Below are 26,172 nucleotides of genomic sequence, written 5' to 3' on the forward strand. Positions count from 1 at the left end.
CTATTATCTGCTTGCACAAAAGAATACCTGGAAAATTCATGATGGAATTGTCATATTACAACTAATAATTTATAGGGAATCCCCAAGTATGGCATAAAATGCATATTTTTGAATCCCCCACAAAACAAAATAATAAACATAAAAGTATAATCTAAAGAAAGAAACACAGTAAAGATGTTATACCAAGAACTTCGCAGGATGATATCTATATAGCAGTGTCATCTGCTAACAAAATAATTCATCTTACTTGTGATAGTGCATGTCATTAAAATATCTCAATAATAAGGGAATCTTACTTTGACTTAATTTTGGAAATGGCTTTACTACTCCCTAAAGGAGTGTACAGTTTTATTTATTTGTTATGACAGTTGCAATATTTGGTATTATTACATTTTATGCTTCAGATTACATAATAAATTTTCCACAGGTCTATGCACTATGCACAAACAAAAGCAAGAAAGTGACAGAGACAGCAAGAGAGATAATTATGATATTATGGTTGTGATATTACTTCAGCCAAGCTTATGTGACCTGAATAATAGACTTATGTCAAGGTAATAGTTTAGCCAAGCACTGACATAAATCACCACTTCTCCTTTTCCCTTTATAATTTAAACTCACCACCAATAATAAATATTGACAAAAATATTGCTGTGCTGGAATTAAATAACACTGTGACTGTCTCTACCTCTAGATATTAAAAATTTAATTGGACAAATAGGAGATAAATATATTTTTTTCATACTGAGTTGTCAACTTGGCTCAACTTGATCTGGAACATGGAATATAATCCTATATCCCATTCAATTAAGTGATCAATAAACAAACATACTTCACACGCAGTGCCAAGCAGTCAGCTGGGTGCTGGTGAGACAGCATAATCCAAGGGCCAGGGGCTCACTAGCAGGGGTGCTCTACCCAGAGAGAGGCCAGGTTGGCATGAGCCTCAATGAAGTATTGGGGTCAGAGCTGAGTGGCTGTCATATGCATGGATGATTAAGTCTAGCATTGAAAGAAAATAAGCAGTCAAGTAAATGACTTAAGTTCAAAATCAAAGCCTAGAGTAGATGGGGATCTCTGGCATGGCCAAGATTAGAACTAGAGGTGAGGTGGAGGGCAGAGGCTAAAATATATGTTAAAACCAGAAAGAGGTCAAGCAGGTGTTTAGAACCAAAAGCTGTCACTTGTTGATGGAAACTGCTCTCTCACAGTTGCAAATCACTACACACCAACGCATCCAAGTTGTCCTCAAGCTGGCAGGGTACAAAGAGCTCGGTACCTGGATTAACACAGGAGCTGTGACGGCAGCTCACCTAACTTTCTGATTAGACACAGAGACAGAATATTATAGCAATTCAGAAGGAAAACGTGACAACTTTCAGGGAATTCTAAATGAGCTAAAGGGAAAGGCATTAGTAAATGCGAAAAGCCACTACTAATAAAAAAAATATTTAACATGAGCTTCAGATGGAAGGGAGGCATACGGGACAAAATACATTCTGTAGTCAATGAAGACAACTGTTTCCTGGAGCCAAAGTCTTGCTAGGAAAGTGGGAGACAGTGCCTGAAAAAACAGGTGTAATTCAGAAGGTAGAGAACTTTGAATGCCAGGACTAGAGGGAGGCTAACTTGTAGGTTCCTCGGGGCAAGGTACTACATTTTATATATCACTAATTATCCAAATGGAACCAAAGTAATTAATTACTTAAGAATTATTGTTTCATTATAATGATGACAGTATAGTGAAACTGCATTTTATTTGGAGATTAGATTAAATCCTTGTGGGAAAAATTGAACGTACTTTTCATTACCCATTGTAACCAATTTATATGAAGAACTCACTTTAAGCCAAATACAATAGAAACTTTACATGCCTCCTTATACATACTTATTAAGTTACTATTATTATTATCGTTATTTGACAAATAAAGAGACTAAGGTCTGAAGAGGTTAAGTATCTTGTTCAAGGTTACACACCTATCAAGAGAGCTAAAATTTGAATCCAAGTGGTCTGATTCCAACAGCTAAAACTTAAACCACAATGCTACACAACATATCAATGATATCTGACATCTGTATATCAATTTGTAATTATCAAAATATAGTTCATGTCTTTAAGTCTCAGAATAGCTTTATGGGGTAGTTGGTGTTTTCACACAGTTATGTTTTCTATGAGACTGTAACCCACAAAGAGAGAGAAATAGATCTAGGATGGGTACGACTTTAACTTGACAATAGAATATACCTCCAAGAACACGAGCCAGAAGTTGAAACCACAAATACCAAGGGCCAGCAACCTTGAGCTTCCTTGATCCCTGGGAGCAAGATCAAAACTGGGGGGTGAGGTGAAACAGCAGGAACTTTTAGGCCAACTCCAATCCTAGGTCCCTTGAGGAATGGAAGAAGTTTGGTCCTATTTTTTTGTGAATGGCCTCTTTTCACTTTTAGGTTGCCTGGATGTGGTGGTCAGTGATCACATCTTAAATTCCCTGTGTCAACAACACCTTCATGTAGTAAATGCTCAGTACAGGTTACCTGTAAACGATTTAGGCCAAGAAGTTTGGATTTGGCTCGGCATTTGTTACATCAAATTTTCAAAATAAAACCATCGAAACTTCAAACATAAAATAAATGTAATAGGTCAAGGCCTAAAAAATGGTAGATAGGAGGCAGGACTAGATTGTAGCTCTGACTCGGATGGACGGAGCAGTGTGTGGAAACTCATACCGTAAACTTCTGCTCCAGAACTACTGCAGGAATATACCAGGAAAGCCAAGAGAATCCACAGACCCCGTGAAGAAAGCGGTTTGCTCCTGCAAGACCCAGGAGACACCCCAAATACTGTGAGTGTCCAAGCTGTGAAAGTAGGAAAGGGGGATTGCTCACTCCTGAACACACACCCTCACTGGAGAATCTGAAGCTCTAGATCACGGGAGAAGGATATGACCTTACCTGGAGCTGATTTAATTAGAGAGCTGAGTGAAATAAAGGGTAGATAAAGCAAGGGGAAAAGCCCTGTGGGCTCTCTGGGTCCCCTAATAAGCCATTTCTGCTCTGTCTCACAGGGATCCTTGGGGAGGGCTGCCAGAGGAACCGGGAAGAGACCACAGGGAGAAGGAAACCTCCAGATGAACTTTGTAACAATTCCAAACATGAAGTCGCCTGGCCAGAACTTGGGGGAGGGAGTGAATCTGGTGTACAGATTCAACAGGCAGGGAGGCATGAAAACCCTACTTGCTTTCTTTGCTGGGAGGCTGGTAGCCTGGGGCAAGTTCTCAGTCTTGCTTGTCCTCTGCCTGGAAACAACCTTGATGCTGTTGATGGGGCACAGTAGGAGTGAGACTGGTTTTGGGGGTTGCAAGGGAGCTGGGTGACGCCTGTAACTGCCGGCTTTCCCCTACATTCCTGACAGCCTGTATGACGCAGCAGAGGCAGCCATAATCCTCTGGGAACATAACTCCATTAACATGGGAACCTCACCCCTCTGCCCCACAGAAGCCTCAGCAAGACTCACCCAAGGAGAGTCTGAGCTCAGACAGGCCTAGCCTTGCCCCCACTTGATGGTTCTTCCCTATCCACCCTGGTAGCTGAAGGCAAAGGTCATATACTCTTGGGAGTTCTAAGGCTCTGCCCACTGCCTGATCCTCCCTATACTGCCACAGTGACGCTCTCTTGAAAGTGCCACCTACTGGCTGGATGCCAACCAGCACAAAAATAGTGCATTAAACAACAAAAGCTAAGGACCCTGCAGAGTCCATTTCACTCCCCTGCCACCTCTATCCGAGCAGGCGCTGGAATCCAAGGCTGTGAGACCTGAAGACAGTCCACAGCACAGGACTCTGAGCAGACAACCCCCAATATCAGCTTGGAACCTGGTAGCCCTGCTGAATGGCTAGATCCAGAACAGAAATAACAATCAATACAGCTCGGCTCCCAGGAAGCCACATGTCTAAGAAAAAGGGGAGAGTACAACATCAAGAAAACAACCCGTGGAACAAAAGAATCTGAACAGCAGCCTTGAGCCTAGTACTTCCCTCTGAGATAGCCTACCCAAATGAGAAGGAACCAGAAAAACAATCCTGGTAATATGACAAAACAAGGTTCTTTAATACCCCCCCAAAAATCACACTAGCTCACCAGCAATGGATCCAAACCAAGAAGAAATCCCCGATTTACCTAAAAAAGAATTCAGAAGGTGGATTGTTAAGCTAATCAAGGAGGCATCAGAGAAAGGTGAAGTCCAATTTAAGGAAGACAAAAAAGTGATACAAGAAATGAGGGGAGAAATCTTCAGTGAAATAGTATAAATAAAAAACAGTCACAACTTCAGGAAATGAAGGACACACTTAGAGAAATGCAAAATGTTCTTGAAAGTCTCCACAATAGAATAAAACAAGCATAAGAAAGAACTTCAGAGCTTGAAGACAAGGTTTTCAAATTAACTCAATCCAACAAAGACAAAGAAAAAAGAATTTAAAAAATGAACAAAACCTCCAAGAAGTTTGGGATTGAATTAAACAACCAAACCTAAGAATAATTGTTGTTCCTGAGAAAGAAGAGAAATCTAAAAGTTTGGAAAAGATATTTGGGGGCATAATTGAGGAAAACTTCCTTAGCCTTGTTAGAGACCTAGACATCCAAAGACAAGAAGCTCAAATAACACCTGCAAAATTCATCACAAAGAGATCATTGCCTAGGCACATTGCCATAAGGTTATCTAAAGTTAAGATAAGAGAAAGAATCTTAAGAGCTGTGAGGCAAGAGCAGCAGGTAACCTATAAAGGAAAACCTATCGGGTTAACAGATTTCTCAGCAGAAACCCTATAAACTAGAAGGGATTGGGGCCCTATCTTCAGCCTCCTTAAAGAAAACAATTAGCAGCCAAGAATTTTGTATCCAGCAAAACTAAGCTTCTTAAATGAAAGAGATAAAATCTGTTTCAGATTTTAAAAAAAAATGCTGAGAGAATTCACCACTACCAAGCCAGCACTACATGACTACACAAACTGCTAAAAGGAGCTCCAAATCTTGAAACAAATGCTGGAAACACATCAAAACAGAACCTCCTTAATGTGTAAATCTCATAGGAGGTATAAAGCAAAAATACAATAAAAAAAAAAAAAGCTAAGGTATACAGGCAACAAACAGCATGATGAATAGAATAGTACCTCACATCTCAATACTAATGTTGAATGTAAATAGCCTAAATGCTCTACTTAAAAGATACAGAATTGCAGAATGGATAAGAAATCACCAACCAAGTATCTGCTGCTTTCAATAGACTCACCTAACACATAAGGACTCACATAAAGTTAAGGTAAAGGTGTGGAAAAAGACATTCCATGCAATTGGACATCAAAAGCAAGTAGGAGTAGCTATTCTTATATCAGACGAAACAAACTTTAAAACAACAGCAATTTAAAAAGACAAATAAGAACATTATATAATGATGAAAGGCCTTGTCCAAAAGGAAAATATCATAATCCTAAATATATATGCACCTAACACTGGAACTCCCAAATGTATAGAACAATTACTACTACACCTAAGTAATGAGACAGACAGCAATACAATAATAGTGGGGGACTTACATACTCCACTGACAATACTAGACAGGTCATCAAGACAGAAAATCAACAAAGAAACAATGGATTTAAATTATACCCTGGAACAAATGGACTTAACAGATCCTTACATAACATTCTACCCAACAATCACAGAATATACATTCTATTCATCAGCATATGCAAATTTCTCCAGGATAGACCCTATGATATGCCACAAACAAGTGTCAAAAAAATTAAGAAAATTAAAATTATGTCAACTACTCTCTCAGTCCACAGTGGAATAAAACTGGAAATCAACTCCAAAAGGAAACTTCAAAAACACGCAAATACATGGAAGTTAAATAACCTGCTCCTGAATGATCACTGGGTCAACAAGGAAATGAAGACGAAAATTTTAAAATTCTTCAAATTGAACAATAATAGTGACACAACCATCCAAACCTCTGGGATAGAGCAAAGGCAATCAAGAGGAAAGTTCATAGCCTTAAATGCCTACTCAAAAACTCTGACAGAGCACAAATAGACAATCTAAGGACACACTTCAAGGAACTAGAGAAATAAGAACAAATGAAACCCAAACCCAGCAGAAGAAAGAAAATAACCAAGATCAGAGCAGAGATAAATGAAATTGAAAAAAAAAAATACAAAAGATAAATGAAACAAAAAGCTAGTTATTTGAAAAGATAAATGAAATTGATAGACCATTAGCAAGATTAACCAAGAAAAGAAGAGAAAAGATCCAAATAAGCTCAATTAGAAATAAACAGGAGATATTACAACCAACACCACAGAAATACAAAAGATCATTCAAGGCTACTATGAAAACCTGTACACCCCACAAACTAGAAAACCTAGAAGAGATACGTAAATTCCTGGAAAGATACAACCCTCCTAGCTTAAATCAGGAAGAATTAGAAATCCTGAACAGGCTAATAACAAGCAGCAAGATTGAAATGGTAATTTTAAAATTACCAACGCAAAAAAAGTCCAGGACCAGATGAATTCACAGCTGAATTCCACCAGACACTCAAAGAAGAATTGGTATCAATCCTATTGACACTATTTGACAAGATGGAGAAAGAGGGAATCCTCCCTAAATCATTCTGTGAAGCCAGTATCACCCTTATAACAAAACCAAGAAAGAACATAACAAAGAAAGAAAACTACAGGCCAATATTCCTAATGAACATAGATGTAAAACTCTGGCCGGGTGCTGTGGCTCACACCTGTAACCCCAACACTTTCGGAGGCCAAGGCGGGTAGATCACGAGGTCAGGAGTTTGAGACCAGCCTGGCCAACATGGTGAAACCCTGTCTCTACTAAAAATACAAAAATTAGCTGGGTGTGGTGGCGGGTGCCTGTAATCCTAGCTACTCAGGGAGCTGAGGCAGGAGAATTGCTTGAAACCAGAAAGTGGAGGTTGTAGTGCCACTGTACTCCAGCTTGGGCAACAAGAGCAAAACTCCATCTCAAAAAAAAAAAAAAAAATCCTTAACAAAACACTAGCTAACCAAATCCAACAGCATATCAAAAAGAAAATCCACAATGATCAAGTGGGTTTCATATCAGGGATGCAGGGATGGTTTAACATATGCAAGTCAGTAAATGTGATACACCACCTAAACAAAATTAAAAACAAAAATTCCATGACCATTGCAATAATTGCAATAGATACAGAAAAAGCATTTGACAAAATCCAGCATCCCTTTATTATTAAAACCCTCAGCAAAATCAGTATACAAGGGACATACCTCATTGTAATAAAAGGCATCTATGATAAACCCACAGCCAACATAATATTGAATGGGGAAAAGTTGAAAGCATTTCCTCTGAGAATTGGAACAAAACAAAGATGCCCACTCTCACCACTTCTATTTAACATAGTACCAGAAGTCCTAGCTGGAGCAGACAAGAGAAAGAAATAAAGGGCATCCGAATCGGTAAAGAGGAAGTCAAACTGTTGCTGTTTCCTGATTATATGATTTTAAAACTAGAAAACGGATTCAGCAGCACATCAAAAAGCTTATCCACCATGATCAAGTGGGCTTCATCCCTGGGATGCAAGGCTGGTTCAACATTCGTGAATCAATAAACATAATCCAGCATATAAACAGAACCAAAGACAAGAACCACATGATTATCTCAATAGATGCAGAAAAGGCTTTTGACAAAATTCAACAGCCCTTCATGCTAAAAATGCTCAATAAATTCGGTACTGATGGAACGTACCTCAAAATAATAAGAGCTATTTATGACAAACCCACAGCCAATATCATACTGAATGGGCAAAAACTGGAAAAATTCCTTTTGAAAACTGGCACAAGACAGGGATGCCCTCTCTTACCACTCCTATTCAACATAGTGTTGGAAGTTCTGGCTAGCACAATCAGGCAAGAGAAAGAAATCAAGGGTATTCAGTTAGGAAAAGAAGAAGTCAAATTGTCCCTCTTTGCAGATGACATGATTGTATATTTAGAAAACCCCATTGTCTCAGCCCAAAATCTCCTTAAGCTGATAAGCAACTTCAGCAAAGTCTCAGGATACAAAATTAATGTGCAAAAATCACAAGCATTCTTATACACCAGTAACAGACAAACAGAGAGCCAAATCATGAATGAACTTCCATTCACAATTGCTTCAAAGACAATAAAATACCTAGGAATCCAACTTACAAGGGATGTAAAGGATCTCTTCAAGGAGAACTACAAACCACTGCTCACTGAAATCAAAGAGGACACAAACAAATGGAAGAACATACCATGCTCATGGATAGGAAGAATCAATATCGTGAAAATGGCCATACTGCCCAAGGTTATTTATAGATTCAATGCCATCCCCATCAAGCTACCAATGAGTTTCTTCACAGAATTGGAAAAAACTGCTTTAAAGTTCATATGGAACCAAAAAAGGGCCCGCATCTCCAAGACAATCCTAAGTCAAAAGAACAAAGCTGGAGGCATCACGCTACCTGACTTCAAATTATACTACAAGGCTACAGTAACCAAAACAGCATGGTACTGGTACCAAAACAGAGATATAGACCAATGGAACAGAACAGAGTCCTCAGAAATAATACCACACATCTACAGCCATCTGATCTTTGATAAACCTGAGAGAAACAAGAAATGGGGAAAGAATTCCCTATTTAATAAATGGTGCTGGGAAAATTGGCTAGCCATAAGTAGAAAGCTGAAACTGGATCCTTTCCTTACTCCTTATACAAAAATTAATTCAAGATGGATTAGAGACTTAAATGTTAGACCTAATACCATAAAAACCCTAGAGGAAAACCTAGGTAGTACCATTCAGGACATAGGCATGGGCAAAGACTTCATGTCTAAAACACCAAAAGCAATGGCAGCAAAAGCCAAAATTGACAAATGGGATCTCATTAAACTAAAGAGCTTCTGCACAGCAAAAGAAACTACCATCAGAGTGAACAGGCAACCTACAGAATGGGAGAAAAGTTTTGCAATCTACTCATCTGACAAAGGGCTAATATCCAGAATCTATAAAGAACTCAAACAAATTTACAAGAAAAAAACAAACAACCCCACCAAAAAGTGGGCAAAGGATATGAACAGACATTTCTCAAAAGAAGACTTTCATACAGTCAACAGACACATGAAAAAATGCTCATTATCACTGGCCATCAGAGAAATGCAAATCAAAACCACAATGAGATACCATCTCACACCAGTTAGAATGGCGATCATTAAAAAGTCAGGAAACAACAGGTGCTAGAGAGGATGTGGAGAAATAGGAACACTTTTACACTGTTGGTGGGATTGTAAACTAGTTCAACCATTATGGAAAACAGTATGGCGATTCCTCAAGGATCTAGAACTAGATGTACCATATGACCCAGACATCCCATTACTAGGTGTATACCCAAAGGATTATAAATCATGCTGCTATAAAGACACATGCACACGTATGTTTATTGTGGCACTATTCACAATAGCAAAGACTTGGAATCAACCCAAATGTCCATCAGTGACAGACTGGATTAAGAAAATGTGGCACATATACACCATGGAATACTATGCAGCCATAAAAAAGGATGAGTTTGTGTCCTTTGTAGGGACATGGATGCAGCTGGAAACCATCATTCTTAGCAAACTATCACAAGAACACAAAACCAAACACCGCATGTTCTCACTCATAGGTGGGAACTGAACAATGAGATCACTTGGACTCGGGAAGGGGAACATCACATACCGGGGCCTATCATGGGAAGGGGGGAGGGGGGAGGGATGGCATTGGGAGTTATACCTGATGTAAATGACCAGTTGATGGGTGCTGACGAGTTGATGGTTGCAGCACACCAACATGGCACAAGTATACATATGTAACAAACCTGCACGTTATGTACATGTACCCTAGAACTTAAAGTATAATAATAATAATAAATAAATAAATAAATAAATAAATAAATAAATAAAAATTTTCTCAAACAAAGGAAAAAAAAAAAAACTAGAAAACCCGAAAGACTCCCCCAAAAAGCTCCTAGAACTGATTAATGAATTCAGCAGCGTTTCAGGATACAAAATTAATGTACACAAATCAGTAGCTCTGCTACACACCAACAGCAACCAAGGTACGAATCAAATCAAGAACTCACCCCCTTTTACAATAGCTGCAAAAAAAAAAAAAACCTAACCAAGAAGGTGAAGGACCTCTACAAAGAAAACTACAAAACACCTCTCAAAGACAGAAACCATAGATGACACAAACAAATGGAAACACATCTCATGTTCATGGATGAGTAGAATCAATATTATGAAAATGACTATACTGCCAAAAGCAATCTACAAATTCAGTGCAATTCCCATCAAAATACTACCATCATTCTTCACAGAACTAGAAAAAAACAATCCTAAAATTCATATGGAACCAAAAAAGAGCCCGCATAGCCAAAGCAAGACTAAGCAAACAGAACAAATCTGGAGGCATCACATTACCTGATTTCAAACTATACTATAAGGCCATAGTCACCAAAACAGCATGCTACTGATATAAAAATAGGCACGTAGACCAAAGGAACAGAGTAGAGAACCCAGAAATAAACCCACTTACAGCCAACTGCTCTTTGCCAAAGCCAACAAAAACATAAAGCAGGGAAAGGACACCCTATTCAACAAATGGTACTGGGATAATTGCCAAACCACATGTAGGAGAATACAACTGGATCTTCATATCTTACTTTACACAAAAATCAACTCAAGATGGATCAAGGACTTAAATCTAAGACCTGAAACTATAAAATTTTAGAAGTTAATGTCAGAAAAACCCTTCTAGACACAGGCTTAGGCAAAGATTTTATTACCAAAAACCCAAAAGCAAATGCAACAAAAACAAAAATAAGCGGGACTTGGTTAAACTAAAGAGCTTTTGCACAAAAGGAACAGCAACAGAGTAAACAGACAACCCACAGAGATGGAAAAAATTTTCATAATCTATACATCTAACAAAGGATTAATATCCAGAATCTACAAGGAACTCAAACAAATTAGCAAGAAAAAAACAAACAATTCCATCAAAAAGTGGGCCAAGGACATGAACAGACAATTCTCAAAAGAAGATATACAAATGACCAACAAACATATGAAAAAATGCTCAACATCACTAATGATCAGGGAAATGCAAATCAAACCCACAATGCGATACCACCTTACTCCCACAAAGTGGCCATTTTCAAAAAATCAAAAAATAATAGACGTTGGTGTGGATGTAGTGAAAAGCGAACATTTCTATTCTGCTGGTGGGAATGTAAACTAGTACAACTACTATGGAAAACAATGTGGAGCCAACTTCTTGCTTGATCCCTCACTCCTAAGTCTCTCTCCTCTAATCTGTGAGAACACCAGGATAGGTTCAAAATTAAGAAAGTCACTTCTCTGCTTAAGATCCTTTATGGCTCCCATATCCCTCAGGGATCTCAAACTCCTGGTTTGACAGATAAAGACTTCTATGTTGGTACTGCAGCCCAGCCTCAGCTCCAGCTGCCTCCTTAACCACAGCTCACATGGCCAAATGAGCATTGAAATATGGCTGGTCCAAATTGAGATGTAAGTGTGAAACACCTGGAGGATGTGGAAGTCTTAGTGAAAAAAAAACCATGCATAATATATCAATAATTTTTAAATGTTGACTCCATATTGAAATACTATTTGGGGTATATTGGTTAAACGAAATATATCACAAAACTAAAAAAAAGTAATAATGATTAGTCTTGTAAAGCAAGCCTTTAAAAATACAATCACCTAAAATATAAAAAAAATAAATTCTATATATAAAATATAAAATATATAATCACCTAAATATAATTCTGTATGTTCCTCACCAATTTTTGTTTGCTGAATCAAGCACAAACTAAACCAAGTATTATCTCCAGGCATAACCAGAACATTTCTTTACTTTTTTTGAGATGGAGTTTCGCTCTGTTACCCAGGCTGGAGTGCAATGGTGCCATCTTAACTCACTATAATCTCCACCTCCTGGGTTCAAGTGATTCCCTTGCCTCACCCTCCCGAGTAGCTGGGATTACAGGCGCCCGCTGCCATGCCTGGCTAATTTTTTTTTTTTTTTTTTTTTTGAGACGGAGTCTTGCTCTGTCGCCCAGACTGGAGTGCAGTGGCGTGATCTTGGCTCACTGCAAGCTCCACCTCTCAGGTTCATGCCATTCTCCTGCCTCAGCATCCTGAGTAGCTGGGACTACAGGTGCCCGTCACCACGCCCAGCTAATTTTTTAATATTTTTAGTAGAGATGGGGTTCACCGTGTTAGCCAGGCTGCTCTGGAACTTCTGACCTCAAATGATCCACCCAGCTCAGCCTCTCAAAGTGCTGGGATTACAGGCGTGAGCCATCACGCCCAGCCAACGAGAACATTTCTTTATAAATGACTCCCTCTGCTCTTCATCTTAGGATACCTCTTAAGGCTGGCATATATTCATGTAATTTCCAAAAAGACTGGCCTCAAGTGTGTTGGTTTATACCTACTGGATAAGTTTTCAAGCAAACATAACCAGACTAGCCTATGCGATATTTAATCAGGAACTTTCCAACATTCACTATCTTTTTTGGCCTCTTCCTTTCTCGTTCCACAAGGCAGAAACTAGAAAGTCTAACCAGCTCTCGGGATTCAAGTATGAGTCATGATTATTACATCTCTAACAGGAAAAAAAAAAAAAAAAAAAAAATCTTAGTTATCTTTTCAGAGTCCTGCCTCAACAAACTTGATTCTTGAATTTTTTCTTTTATGTTGCTGGAGATTCGTAGCAATATATGACCATCTTCTCATTTCACTATCATGAAAGCATCAAACTCATTTTTGTGACTCTCTCCATTCAGAAGAGATTCACTTTCCACAATGCCTAGTGAAGAGAATAACTTTGTCCATTCCTACCGGTTTTTACAGTTGCTAGCAGTTGTTCTAAATTGAGCTTGAAATGTAAATATGATAGCTGCAGCAGTTGCTTCCAACCACCAATATACACTTGTATATACTACCTTTAGCTTTGGATTCTAACCTTTCCATTATTAATCTGAACTTAGATCATAAAACATAAAATTTAAGATTTGAAAAATACTTTAGCTGGCATTTTTCAGAAGTAAAAACTGAGGGAAGAAAAATCATGTGATTTGCCCAAGGTCCCTAGGTAGTAGGTAGAGTCAAGCTTAATTGCATACTTGACCCTTAGCTGGGACTCCTATTTCACAAAATGATGTTTTTATATACCAGAATAGTCATTTTAAAACAAAATCAGACATTAAAAAATAGAATTATCTAAAAACAATGAAAACCTTGGCTGAAAGATAAAAATGCCCCTTTTAGATTATATTAAATATTAAATAATATTAGGTAATTAAATCTTAAGTAGCTCTTTTTAAAGTATCTGTGACATCATCCATAAAAATTTATTTTGGTACTTCTGTTGTGCAACTAAGCCGAATTCATTGATAGATGTTTTTGTTGAAGAGGAGTAAAAGCCCGTGCCCACCATAATATTTCCTAAGTCACAGTTCTGGTTTATGGGATATTAATATCTTATGCATGTGTCTATCTCTGATGACACTCTGTGTTACCAACAGGTCAGCCAGGCAGACGCGTAACAATGAAAGGAGCACTGAAGGAGACTTGATTTCCTGTCTGAGCAGTTAACTTAGTTTAGTGATTTGGACAAGAACAACTCAACTGAAAAACGAAAAGGTCCACTAGATGATCTCTAAAAGTTCGTTTCAGCTCTAAAAACTACTCATTAGCCTGATCGCAGCCATGGAAACAAACAAACAAAAAAGCATATGGAAAGTCCTGGGGACTTACAGAATTTTAAAGTAGCCATTCTTTCATGGAATTACTGCCCCCAAAGTTCTGCATTATATAGGTTCTATCTATGGAAAAAGTCCTTACATCATATGAAGAATCATTTATTTTTGCAAAAGAAAATTATAGGAACAAGATAAACCCTTTCTGAAATTTTTTTCCTGGCCTTGAATCACCGCCAGCATTTCTTTTTTTTTTTTTTTTTTTTTTTTTGAGACGGAGTCTTGCTCTGTGGCCCAGGCTGGAGTGCAGTGGCCGGATCTCGGCTCACTACAAGCTCCGCCTCCCGGGTTTATGCCATTCTCCTGCCTTAGCCTCCCGAGTAACTGGGACTACAGGCGCCCGCCACCTCGCCCGGCGAGTTTTTTGCATTTTTTTTAGTAGAGATGGGGTTTCACCGTGTTAGCCAGGATAGTCTCTATCTCCTGACCTCGCGATCCGCCCGTCTCGGCCTCCCAAAGTGCTGGGATTACAGGCTTGAGCCACCGCGCCCGGCCCAGCATTTCTTCTAACATTCAAGGTGAGCTGAGTCATTCCTGAAAAGGTACACAAAGTTGTACCTTTGGTCATTCCTGAAAAGGTACACAAAGATTCCTCATTTTTTCTTCCAATAGAAATCAAAATGATCTCTTAATAAGTAATCAAATAAATTGAGTATTAAAAAATTAATCAAAGTTATTTGTAAACCGTTGAACATAGCCTGGTATAACTATAAGATCTTTTATGTAAGCCTTATGGCAATCACGAAGCAAAATCCTGTAGCAAATATACAAAAGGCAAAAAGAAAGAATTCAAAGCATACCACTATAGGAAATCACCTAATCACAAAGGAAGACAGCAAGATAGGAAGAAAGAGATACAGTGAGTAAATGGATTTAAAAATACAACACCCTGTTATATGATGTCTAGAACAGATTCAATGCATGGTTAAGAAAACACAGAGAATGAAGGTGAACGGACCAAAAAAGACATTCTATGCAAATAGAAGCCAAAGGAAAGCAGAGGCAGCTATATTTATATCGGATAAAATAGGCTTTAAGTCACAAACTATAAAATAAGACAAAGAAGGCCACTAAATAATGAAAAGAGGGTCAATTCATTAAGAGGATATAACAGTTGAACATATATATGCACTCAACATCGGAGCACCTAAATGAATGAAGCAAATATTAACTGATATGAAAGGGAAGATAGACTGTAATACAATAATATTGGGGAAACTCAATACCACACTTTCAGCAATGGACAGATTATTCAGACAGAAAATCAATAAAAATGAAAGTTCAAACTTAAACTATACTTTAGCACAGATGGGCTTAACAGATGTATACAGAATATTTCATCCAACAACAATAGAACACACATTCTTCTCAAATATACATGGAACATTATCCATTGAGTGTTAGGTAAAACAGTATAGATCATGGCCGGGTGCAATGGTTCACATCTGTAATCCCAGCACTTTTGGGAGGTGAAGGTGGGTGAATCATTTGAGGTCAGGAGTTCGAGACCAGCCTGACCAACATGGTGAAACCCCGTCTCCACTAAAAAATACAAAAAGTTAGCCAGGCATGGTGATGTGCTCCTGTATTCCCAGCTACTCAGGAGGCTGAGGCATGAGAATAGCTTGAACCCAGGAGGTGGAAGTTGCAATGAACCAAGATTGAGCCACGGCACTCCAGCCTGGGCAACACAGCGAGACTCTGTCCCAAAAAAACGAAAAAACAAAAAAAAACAAAAAAAAACTTAGTATAGCTCATATGTTAGGACACAAAATAAGTCTTAACAAATTTAAGAACATTGAAATCATGTCAAGTATTTTTTCCAACCATAAATAATATGAAACTATAAATCAATAAGAATAATTTTGGAAAATTCACAAATATGTGAAAATAAAACAACATACTCAGAACCAACAAGTGGGTCAAAGCAGAAATAAAAAGGAAAGTTGAAAAATATCTTGAAACAAATGAAAATGGACACACAACATACCAAAATTTGTGGGATGCAGCAAGAGTACTTTCAAGAGGGAAGTTTATAGCAATAAATGTCTGCATCAAAGAAGAAGATCTCAAATAACCTAATGTTATACCTTAAATAACTAGAAAAATAAAAACAAAGCCCCAAGTTAGTAGAAGGAAGAAAATAATAAAGATCAGAGGAAAAATAAATGAAATGGAGACTAGAAAAACAAAACAAAACAAAAATCAATGAAACTATGAATTGTTTTTTTTTTTTTAGATATTTCTTTTTTTTTAATTTTATTTTATTTTATTACTATACTTCAAGTTCTAGGGTACATGTGCATAACGTGCAGGTTTGTTACATATGTATACTTGTGCTATGTTGGTGTGCTGCAACCATCAACTTGTCAGCACCCATCAACTCGTCATTTACATCAGGTATAACTCCCAATGCAATCCCTCCCCCCTCCCCCCTCTCCATGATAGTCCCCAGTATGTGATGTTCCCCTTCCCGAGTCCAAGTGATCTCATTGTTCAGTTCCCACCTATGAGTGAGAACATGTGGTGTTTGGTTTTGTGTTCTTGTGATAGTTTGCTAAGAATGATGGTTTCCAGCTGCATCCATGTCCCTACAAAGGACACAAACTCATCCTTTTTTATGGCTGCATAGTATTCCATGGTGTATATGTGCCACATTTTCTTAATCCAGTCTGTCACTGATGGACATTTGGGTTGATTCCAAGTCTTTGCTATTGTGAATAGTGCCACAATAAACATACGTGTGCATGTGTCTTTATAGCAGCATGATTTATAATCCTTTGGGTATATACCTAGTAATGGGATGTCTGGGTCATATGGTACATCTAGTTCTAGATCCTTGAGGAATCGCCATACTGTTTTCCATAATGGTTGAACTAGTTTACAATCCCACCAACAGTGTAAAAGTGTTCCTATTTCTCCACATCCTCTCTAGCACCTGTTGTTTCCTGACTTTTTAATGATCGCCATTCTAACTGGTGTGGGGTGGTATCTCATTGTGGTTTTGATTTGCATTTCTCTGATGGCCAGTGATGATGAGCATTTTTTCATGTGTCTATTGGCTGTATGAATGTCTTCTTTTGAGAAATGTCTGTTCATATCCTTTGCCCACTTGTTGATGGGGTTGTTTGTTTTTTTCTTGTAAATTTGTTTGAGTTCTTTGTAGGTTCTGGATATTAGCCCTTTGTCAGATGAGTAGATTGCAAAACTCCTCTCCCATTCTGTAGGTTGCCTGTTCACTCTGATGGTAGTTTCTTTTGCTGTGCAGAAGCTCTTTAGTTTAATGAGATCCCATTTGTCAATTTTGGCTTTTGCTGCCGTTGCTTTTGGTGTTTTAGACATGAAGTCTTTGCCCATGCCTATGTCCTGAATGGTACTACCTAGGTTTTCCTCTAGGATTTTTATGGTATTAGGTCTAACATTTAAGTCTCTAATCCATCTTGAATTAATTTTCGTATAAGGAGTAAGGAAAGGATCCAGTTTCAGCTTTCTACTTATGGCTAGCCAATTTTCCCAGCACCATTTATTAAATAGGGAATCCTTTCCCCATTTCTTGTTTCTCATCGATGCAAAAATCCTCAATAAAATACTGGCAAAGCGGATTCAGCAACACATCAAAAAGCTTATCCACCATGATCAAGTGGGCTTCATCCCTGGGATGAATTGGTTTTTTAAAAAGATAAACAAAATTGATTAACCTTTAACTAGACTAAGAAAAAAAGTGAGAAGACACAAATAAACTGAATCTGAAATCAAAGAGGAGACATTACAACTGATAGCACAGAAATGCAAAAAAATTATAAGAGTACTAGGATGAATTACATACCAACAACTTGGATAACCTAGAATAAATGGATAAAGTCTCAGACACATAAACCTAGCAAGTCTGAATCATGAAGAAATAGAAAGTCTGACCAGACCGATAAGTAGAAAGAAGACTGAATCAGTAATAAAAAGTCCCCATGGAAGAAAAGCCCAGGACCTAAAGGACTTTATTGCTGAACTCTGCCAAACATTTAAGGAACTAATACCAATCCTCAAACTCTTCCCAAAAATTGGAGAGGAGGAAATACTTCCAAACCTATTTTACAAGGCCAGCATTACTATGATACTAAAGCCAGACAAGAGTATTACAAGAAAATTAAATCTCATGCCAATATCCCTGATGAATATAGATGCAAAAATCCACAACAAAATACTAGCAAAATTGATTGTCACAACACATAAAAGAATCATTCACCATGATCAAGTGGGATTTACCCAGGGATGCAACGATGGTTCAACATATGAAAATTTATAAATGTGGTACACACATTAACAGAATGAAGAACGAAAACCATATAGTCATCTCAATAGAGGGGAAAAAAACGCATTTGACACAATTCAAAATCCTTTCATACCAAAAACTCTCAACAAATTAAATATAGAAGGAATGTACCTCAACACAATAAAGATCATATATGACAAGCCTACAGCTAACATCATACTCAATGGTGAAAATTTGAAAAGTCTTCCCCTAAGATCAATAACAAGACAAGGATGCCCACTCTCACCACTTCTATTCAACGTAGTACTGAGAGCTCCTGCCAGAGCAATTATGCAAGAAAAAAAATAAAGGCATGCCAATTGAAAAAGAAGAAGTTAAATTACCCCTGTTTGCTGATGACATGATCTTACATATAGAAAGCCCCAAAGACTTCACACAAAAAACTGTTAGAACTAATAAATTCAGTAAAGTTTCAGAAGAGAAAATCAACATACAGAAATCAGTAGTGTTTCTATACACTAACCACAAATTATCCAAAAAAAGAAATCCCATTTGTAATAGCTATAAAAATAAAACAAAATATTTGGGAATAAATTTAACCAAGGAAGTAAAAGAATTGTATGCTGAAAGCTATAGACATCAATAAAAGAAACTGAAGAAGACACAAATAAATGGAAAGATATACCATGCATAGACTGGAAGAATTATTATTGTTGAAAATGTCCATATGACCCAAATCAATCTACAGATTCAATGCAATGCCTATCAAAATTGCAATGACATTTTTTACAGAAGTGGAAAAACAATCAAAAAAATTGTATGGAACCACAAAAAAACCCTGAATAACCAAAGCAATCTGGAGCAAGAAGAAGAAAGGTAAAGGCATAATACTACCGGACTCAAAATATACTACAAAGCTATAGTAATTAAAACAGCATGGCACTGACATAGAAACAGACATATTGACCAATGGAACAGAATAGAGAACCCAGAAATAAATTCTTTCATTTAGAGTCAATCAATTTTTGACAAAGTTGCTAAAAGCACACAATGGAAAAAGGATACTCTCTTTGATACATGTTTCTAGAGAAACTGGATATCTGCACACCGAAGAATGAAATTAGACACTTACCTCATTCCATATACAAAAATCAACTCAACCTGGATGAAAGACTTAAATGTTAGACCTGAAACTGTAAAAACTACTAGAAAAAAAAAAAAAAAAAAAAAACATAAGAAGAACATGGTCATTACAGGGATCATTGTGCTGCCTACACTCATGCTTCCTCCAGCTAAACTGACAGTCACAGAGGCTGACCTGCCTTCATCCCTAATAGGTAACAGAGGACCTTGATTTTCTTACCTAGAGGATGAAGGAGTTAGATTAGATCAGTGGCTTGCCAACTGTGTTCCTTGGAGCCCTAGGGTTCTAAGAAGTTTTCTCATGAACATCATACTGAATAAAGAGAGGGTATGCCAAATCAACTTTTATCTGTTTCATAGATGACTATCTGCTTCTGCTTGTGGAAATAAGAGCTTGATTGCTTTAAAATATTGTGAAACACTGGATTCATTAGTCTTTAAGGTCCACATGTGATTCACTTACTTGATTCAGTATATTTCTTTGTTTGCAAATAAAAATTACAATATGGGGACTTTTGAATAAATATCTATGATATGAATTAATAAAATAATATTTTCAATATCATAAATATATAGATTGCTGCTTAAAACAACCAGTCTCTCTTTGGTAAAGAGCAGTTAGCTTTTCTTTAACATTTTTCTTAAATTCAATCCTAAATACGAGCACCCCAACCTACCTTTTGAGGAAACCTGGATTCACATGCAGCTACAAATCTTCCACAATTATTGGGCAATCCGAAGACAGTAATTCACATCTACATTTTTAACTTATTAATTTGATTCTATCATCATATACATTAATAATTGGTTGTATACTCTTTTATTTTTATTTTTTTTGAGATGGAGTCTCGCTCTGTCACCCAAGCTGGAATGCAGTGGCAACCTCTATCTCCTGGGTTCAAGCAGTTCTCCTGCCTTAGGCTCCCAAATAGCTGGGATTACAGGTGGGCGCCGCTACACCCAACTAATTTTTTATTCTTAGTAGAGACAAGGTTCTGCCATGTTGTTCAGGCTGGTCTCAAACTCCTGACCTCAGGTGATCCACTCGCCTCGGCCTCCCAAAATGCTGGGATTACAGGTGTGAGCCACCGCAGCCAGCCAGTTGTTTACTTTTGATGAAGGATAGCCAATGTAGGACTAAAGAGGATTCCAATCACAGTCACCAGGCTGGAAGTTTATCCATCAATAAAGCAAATGACAATAACTCATGGTGATAAATATTAAATCCAAGCAACAAGAAAATATTTTATTTTCCGGTGTTTCATTGGGCTTCTGAATCATTCTGGACACATGTATATTTCCCTATCTATATTAGTAGTATGTTATTTTCTCACTTTAAAATTATCCCATTAATTTTTGGATTTATTTGTTATTTTGGAATATTTCTAAAAATTACACTGAAACATTTGTTATTAAAATAAATAAAGACTAGTTGACAATTACTACTTTATCTCAAATTTCTTCTTAACGTGTTATAAGGAAACATAACCAGAATGGTCAGTGCAAGAGTCCTGCACATCAATTAATTTCCATGTCCCAATTTCCTCACTGCACAATGAAAACCTTGCCTCAAACACAGCTCTGAGTCTATGGTAAGAAAAAACCTTTCACAAACTTGTGTAAATCTCTGGCATCATAAAAAGATAAATAACACATCGCATTCTCCATTCAGCTATATTCAGCATATGAGATCAGAAAACAAAAAAAAAGCTTAGGTGTTTAAGCCAAGTTTTTATTCTCCACAAAGAAATTAGAAACTTTTATCTTGTGGAAGTGATGAGATTGCCATTCTCTTTCTTTCAGCTGAAAAAAAAACCCAGCAGAGCTCGTATATGATGAAATTTTTAACTAAGATAGTAATTATTTTAAGACAAAAAAGAGATATGTGATAACTAACCCTTGTGTGGCTCTTTAGATTTATATTTTCCCATGTTACGATTTGTCATCTTCACGACAAACTCATTAAGTAAAATTTATTTATTTATTTATTTATTTATTTATTTTTTATTATTCGCTTTGTTGCCCAGGCTGGAGTGCAGTGGTGCAATCTTGGCTCACTGCAACCTCTGCCTCCCGGGTTCAAGTGGGATTCTTGAACCTCATCCTCCTGAGTAGCTGGGATTATAGGTGCCTGCCATCACATCTGGCTAATTTTGTAGAGACGAGATTTCACTTTGTTGGCCAGGCTGGTCTTGAACTCCTGACCTCAGGTGATCCACCCACCTTGGCCTCCCAAAGTGCTGGGATTACAGGCGTGAGCCACCATGCTTGGACAGTAGAATTTATTTCTCTCCATTTCATATTCGAAATCAGTGAAGCTCATAAAAGTAACTTTAACAAGGTTGCTCAGCAAGTTTGAGAAGGAGCCAGCATTTGAACAGATTTATCTTGGGAAGAGTTCCTCTTTCTACCAAACTCAGCAAGAAGGCCAAATTCTTGAGTAATAGTATATGTCTTGGATGTCAGATGTCTGAGTAATATTCTGAGTTGGACTAAACCTGGGAGTGGCTGGGTAAAGCTCTAGACTCCTATTCTGATCATTCAATATTTGAGCCATCTTGCAACCCTGTCTCCACTTGCTGTTGAGATTTTTATTTGCCACTTCCCACGCAAATGTTCTCTTTATCCTGTGAGGACATTGAGGGAAGGGACTAGAATCTTATTCATATTTGCTTTATTCCCAAGGGTTTGCATATAAGAAGCCCTACACAAATAACTATTTAAATGAATTTAATCAATTTATTAATTAGTGCAAAAAAAAGATACTTCTTGAACATCTACCTTATGACTGGTTTCATGTGAGATCAGTAAACGAGACACAGAGACCCCCCTGCCATCATGGAGTTTATGGACCGTATATAAAGACAGACACTGAACGACTAATAATAATGGTGATGAGAGCTAAGAGAAGAGCTGTTTGCCATTAAAGCTAGAACATGAATTTTCCAGCACCTTCATTTTGAACTTCGAGCCTCGGGAACTGTCAGGGAACTGTGTAGGCCTTCCTGAAGAAGAGACATGTAATCTACAATCTAAAGTTCAAGGGGAAGGAGAAAAATGAAGAGGAAAAAGCAATGCAGAGAAACCAGCACACGTACTAGGATAGAAAAGCACATTCCCGAAAGTGCAATTCAAATCCTGCATCTTATAGAACTACCAAGATTCGAACCAAATCTAATAATGATGCTGGGATTTTCAGAGGCAATAAGTATTGTAACAGATTAAAATTGTTACTTCATGGAGATAAATCATGCACTCTTTTGAATCTTTACGATAGATTTTCAGTAAATTTTTTCAGCCTTGCTATAAAAGTAGGGAGTAGGTCTGTGGTTCTCTTTTAACTGAAACTAAACTTTTTGTTTCATAGTTAGAGTTTCAGTATCCTAATTGGTAACCAGCCCAGTTAAAGTGGATTGTTGTGAACCCTAATGGTTGAAAACATGTTGTAAAGATTTATTCCGTCACAGCTGGTCTTTGCCATGTGACTGCACATTTTATAGTTAGTTATCATTGTACTTCCAGTTGTAAATTAAGTCTTTATTCAATGGGATTTTTCAAGTTGTTGTTATAGAAGGTATCCTGTGGCCATGTGTGGTATTCCATGTAGTAGAAAATACAATAAATTATATTGCTTTATGGCAAGCACTTTATACATATCATTAAAATAAGATGTTCTCACGGGCTATAATTTTATGAATTTAAAGCTTCACTTAAAACTAATGTACATATAAAAACTGCCAGAAAGATACATGTTTTCATTACAGGTAGAGAAATACTGAACAATCGCTGAGTAATCCCTATGGGATATTGCCACATATGTTGAAACCTTACCCCCCGGGCCTCAGAATGTGACTGTATTTGGATATTGTACCTTAAGTGAGGTAATTAAGATTCAATGAGGTCTTGTGTGTGGGGTCCTAATCCGATATGACTGGTGTCTTTCTAAGAAGAGGAAGAAGCTGTGGATGCACGGAGAAAAGGCCGTGTGGGGACACAGAGAGAAGGCAGCCATCTGCAAGCCAAGGAGAGAGGCCTCAGGAAAAACCCAAACCTGCCAGCACCTTGGTCTCAGACTTCAGCCTCCAAAGCTGTGAGGCAATTGACTTCTGCTACTTAAGCCACCCAGTCTATGGTATTTTGGGAGGGCAGCCTGTTATGAACTGTGTCCCCACAAAACTTGTATGTTGAAGCCCTAGCCCCTGGTATGACTATATTTGGAAATAGGGCCTTTTTGGAGGTAACTAAGGTTAAATGAGGTCATAAGGGTGGACCCCTAATCCAACAGGGCGTATGAGAAGAGGAAGAGATGCCAAGAGTGCTTGGACACAGAGGAAAGGCCATGTGAGGACACAGGGAGAAGACAGCTAGCCACAAGCCTAGAAGAGAGGCCTCACAAGCCAGGCCTGGTGGCTCACGCCTGTAATCCCAGCACTTTGGGAGGCCAAGGCGGGCAGATCACCAGAGGTCAGGAGTTCAAGACCAGCCTGGCCAACATATAGTGAAACTCCATCTCTACAAAAAAATACAAAAATTAGTTGGGTATGGTGGCATGCACCTGTAGTCCCAGCTACTTGGGAAGCTGAGGCAGGAGAATTGCCTGAACCTGGGAGGCGGAGGTTTCAGTGAGCCGAGATTGCACCACTGCACTCCATCCTGGCCAACAGAGCAAGACTCCATCTCTCAAAAAAAAAAAAAAAAAAAAAAAAAAGAAGGGGCTCACTAGAAACCAAATATTCCAGCACTTTGATTTTGTATGTCCAGCTTCCAGAATGGGGAGAAAATTAATTTCCATTGTTTAAGCCACCCAGCCTGTGGTATTTCATTATGGCAGCCCTAGAAAACTAATACGGATATATATATTTACAGTCATCAATATACATGTGCGAGTGTGTATGGATCTATCCACAGTCTGTCGTGTACAGTCAAATTATCTAGATTTCTAGGTGAAAACAGTGGGGAGACTTTTATTAAGTCTTTGCATATTCGAATTTTTGTTAGATTAAAAATGAGAAGGCATAATTTATATTCATGCAGCCAAACCATACCTGGATATTAATTACAATAAAAACAGAATTGGTTTTATGAAGTGGGGTCAATGCGTGGGTACCCTCACATTTTAAAAATTGTTTTGGACATATTCACAACTTGATTATTTCAGCTTTCCAGGAGAATGTATGTAAGAGCCTGTGCTTAACCTACCTATAATCGCCAAAGAAGAATATTAAACTTTGACTACACTGTTTCAAATTAAGCTTTTCTTATGCAGCTGTTATATTCCTGTCACTTATCAAGTTACCTTAAGAAGCATTTTGTGAGTTTAATTAAGCCTGACTAATTCTCCAACAGTACAAAGAAAGATGAATTCCTTAAATATTTAATCCATTTATGACTCAAGTGTCATTTTCTGAATGTACCTGTTAAATTCTTGGAATTAATTAGCCTTTGAATTAAAGCTGCTTTTTCAGATGTTCAAGATGTATAGTCAGTCACAGCTCACAGAATCTGCAAATTCAACATCGCATCTCTTCACCAGGAGAATTTATTCCAAATGCTGCATTCCAAACCTCAGCCTGTCCGGCTTGTTTATGAGCCCGGGACTAAGAAACCTGTCACTGTAAGCTTGTTAACCATCAAGTTTGCCTTCATCATAATCCCCATTCTTGGTCTTTCCTCTCCTTCCTCCTGCGTCCAAGTAAGAATGATTTAAAGGTTAGCTGCCCACTACTTGCAAAATCACTATTCCTTTTCATTGAAATTTTGTTCTCCTTAAATCACCCCAAGCTTCACCTCCTTCAGAAAAGAAATGGGCTTTTCCCTATTATAATCAGCAGGTAGCACCATCATCAGCCCTTCCCTCCCCTCAGTATCCTTCTGAAACACTAAATGAATCCATGGCTTGCTTTATTTATTTATTTATTTATTTATTTATTTATTTATTTATTTACTGAGACAGAGTCTCACTCTATCATCCAGGCTGGAGTGCAGTGGCACCATCTTGGTTCACTGCAACCTCCATCTCCCAGGTTCAAGCGATTCTCCTGCCTCTGCCTCCTGAGTAGCTGAGCCTACTGGCGCTCGTCACCATACCCAGCTAATTTTTGTATTTTCAGTAGAAATGGGGTTTCGCCATGTTGGCCAGGCTGGTCTCTAACTCCTGACCTCAGGTGATTTGCCCAACTCAGCCTTGTGACTTTATTTTAATTACACATTTTCTACGTGTTCTCTTCCACTACACTGAAGGCTATCGAAGACTAGAAGCAATATTCCTCAAGATGAGACTCCCAAGAATACAATGAGGTCGATCAGGCAACCACATTTATGGGGCTCCTAATATTCCCAGAACTGGGATTCAGTTTCCAGATTCCTGTATGAGAAAACTGGAGGACGGGATACATGAGAAGACAGAAAACCACACACACACACACACACACACACACACACACAGCCACAAAGACACAAGCCCATAGTCACAAACCCTGCGTGCTTTGGTACTCGTTAGTGTAGAGCTCAGTAATCAACTATGCCAGCACCATGCTAGACACTGAGGTTAAGAAAATGGCTGGTTGACTCAGGTTCTGAAGGAGAAAACTGCCTTTTGATTGAAATTCACATTCCTTAAGGGATGATAAGAGACTAGAAGGCTATAAATTAGCTAGTTAGCTTTCACATTTACAAGTCTCAATTTGGGGAAAGTTTATCCTCAGATATCATTTTCTAGCATTTGCAATATAAACAGTAACTGAAAAATATTTCTGGAATAATTCACTAAGCACTCTTCATTTCCTTCCATCACCGCTTCCCACACACCTTTGATTTAAAATATAATTATTTACATTGAAAATCCAAACCACAAAATGCCATGTTA

The 26,172-nt window shown here is 37.9% G+C and overlaps 1 protein-coding gene across 13 annotated transcripts in view; it reads right to left on the minus strand.

The window, feature by feature from the left end:
- ESR1 (estrogen receptor 1) overlaps positions 1-26,172 on the minus strand; it is a 447,068-nt gene that overhangs the window by 199,498 nt on the left and 221,398 nt on the right.

This window comes from Papio anubis, chromosome 6 (genome assembly GCF_008728515.1).
Source record: "Papio anubis isolate 15944 chromosome 6, Panubis1.0, whole genome shotgun sequence".
In the NCBI taxonomy this organism is placed as follows: domain Eukaryota; kingdom Metazoa; phylum Chordata; class Mammalia; order Primates; family Cercopithecidae; genus Papio; species Papio anubis.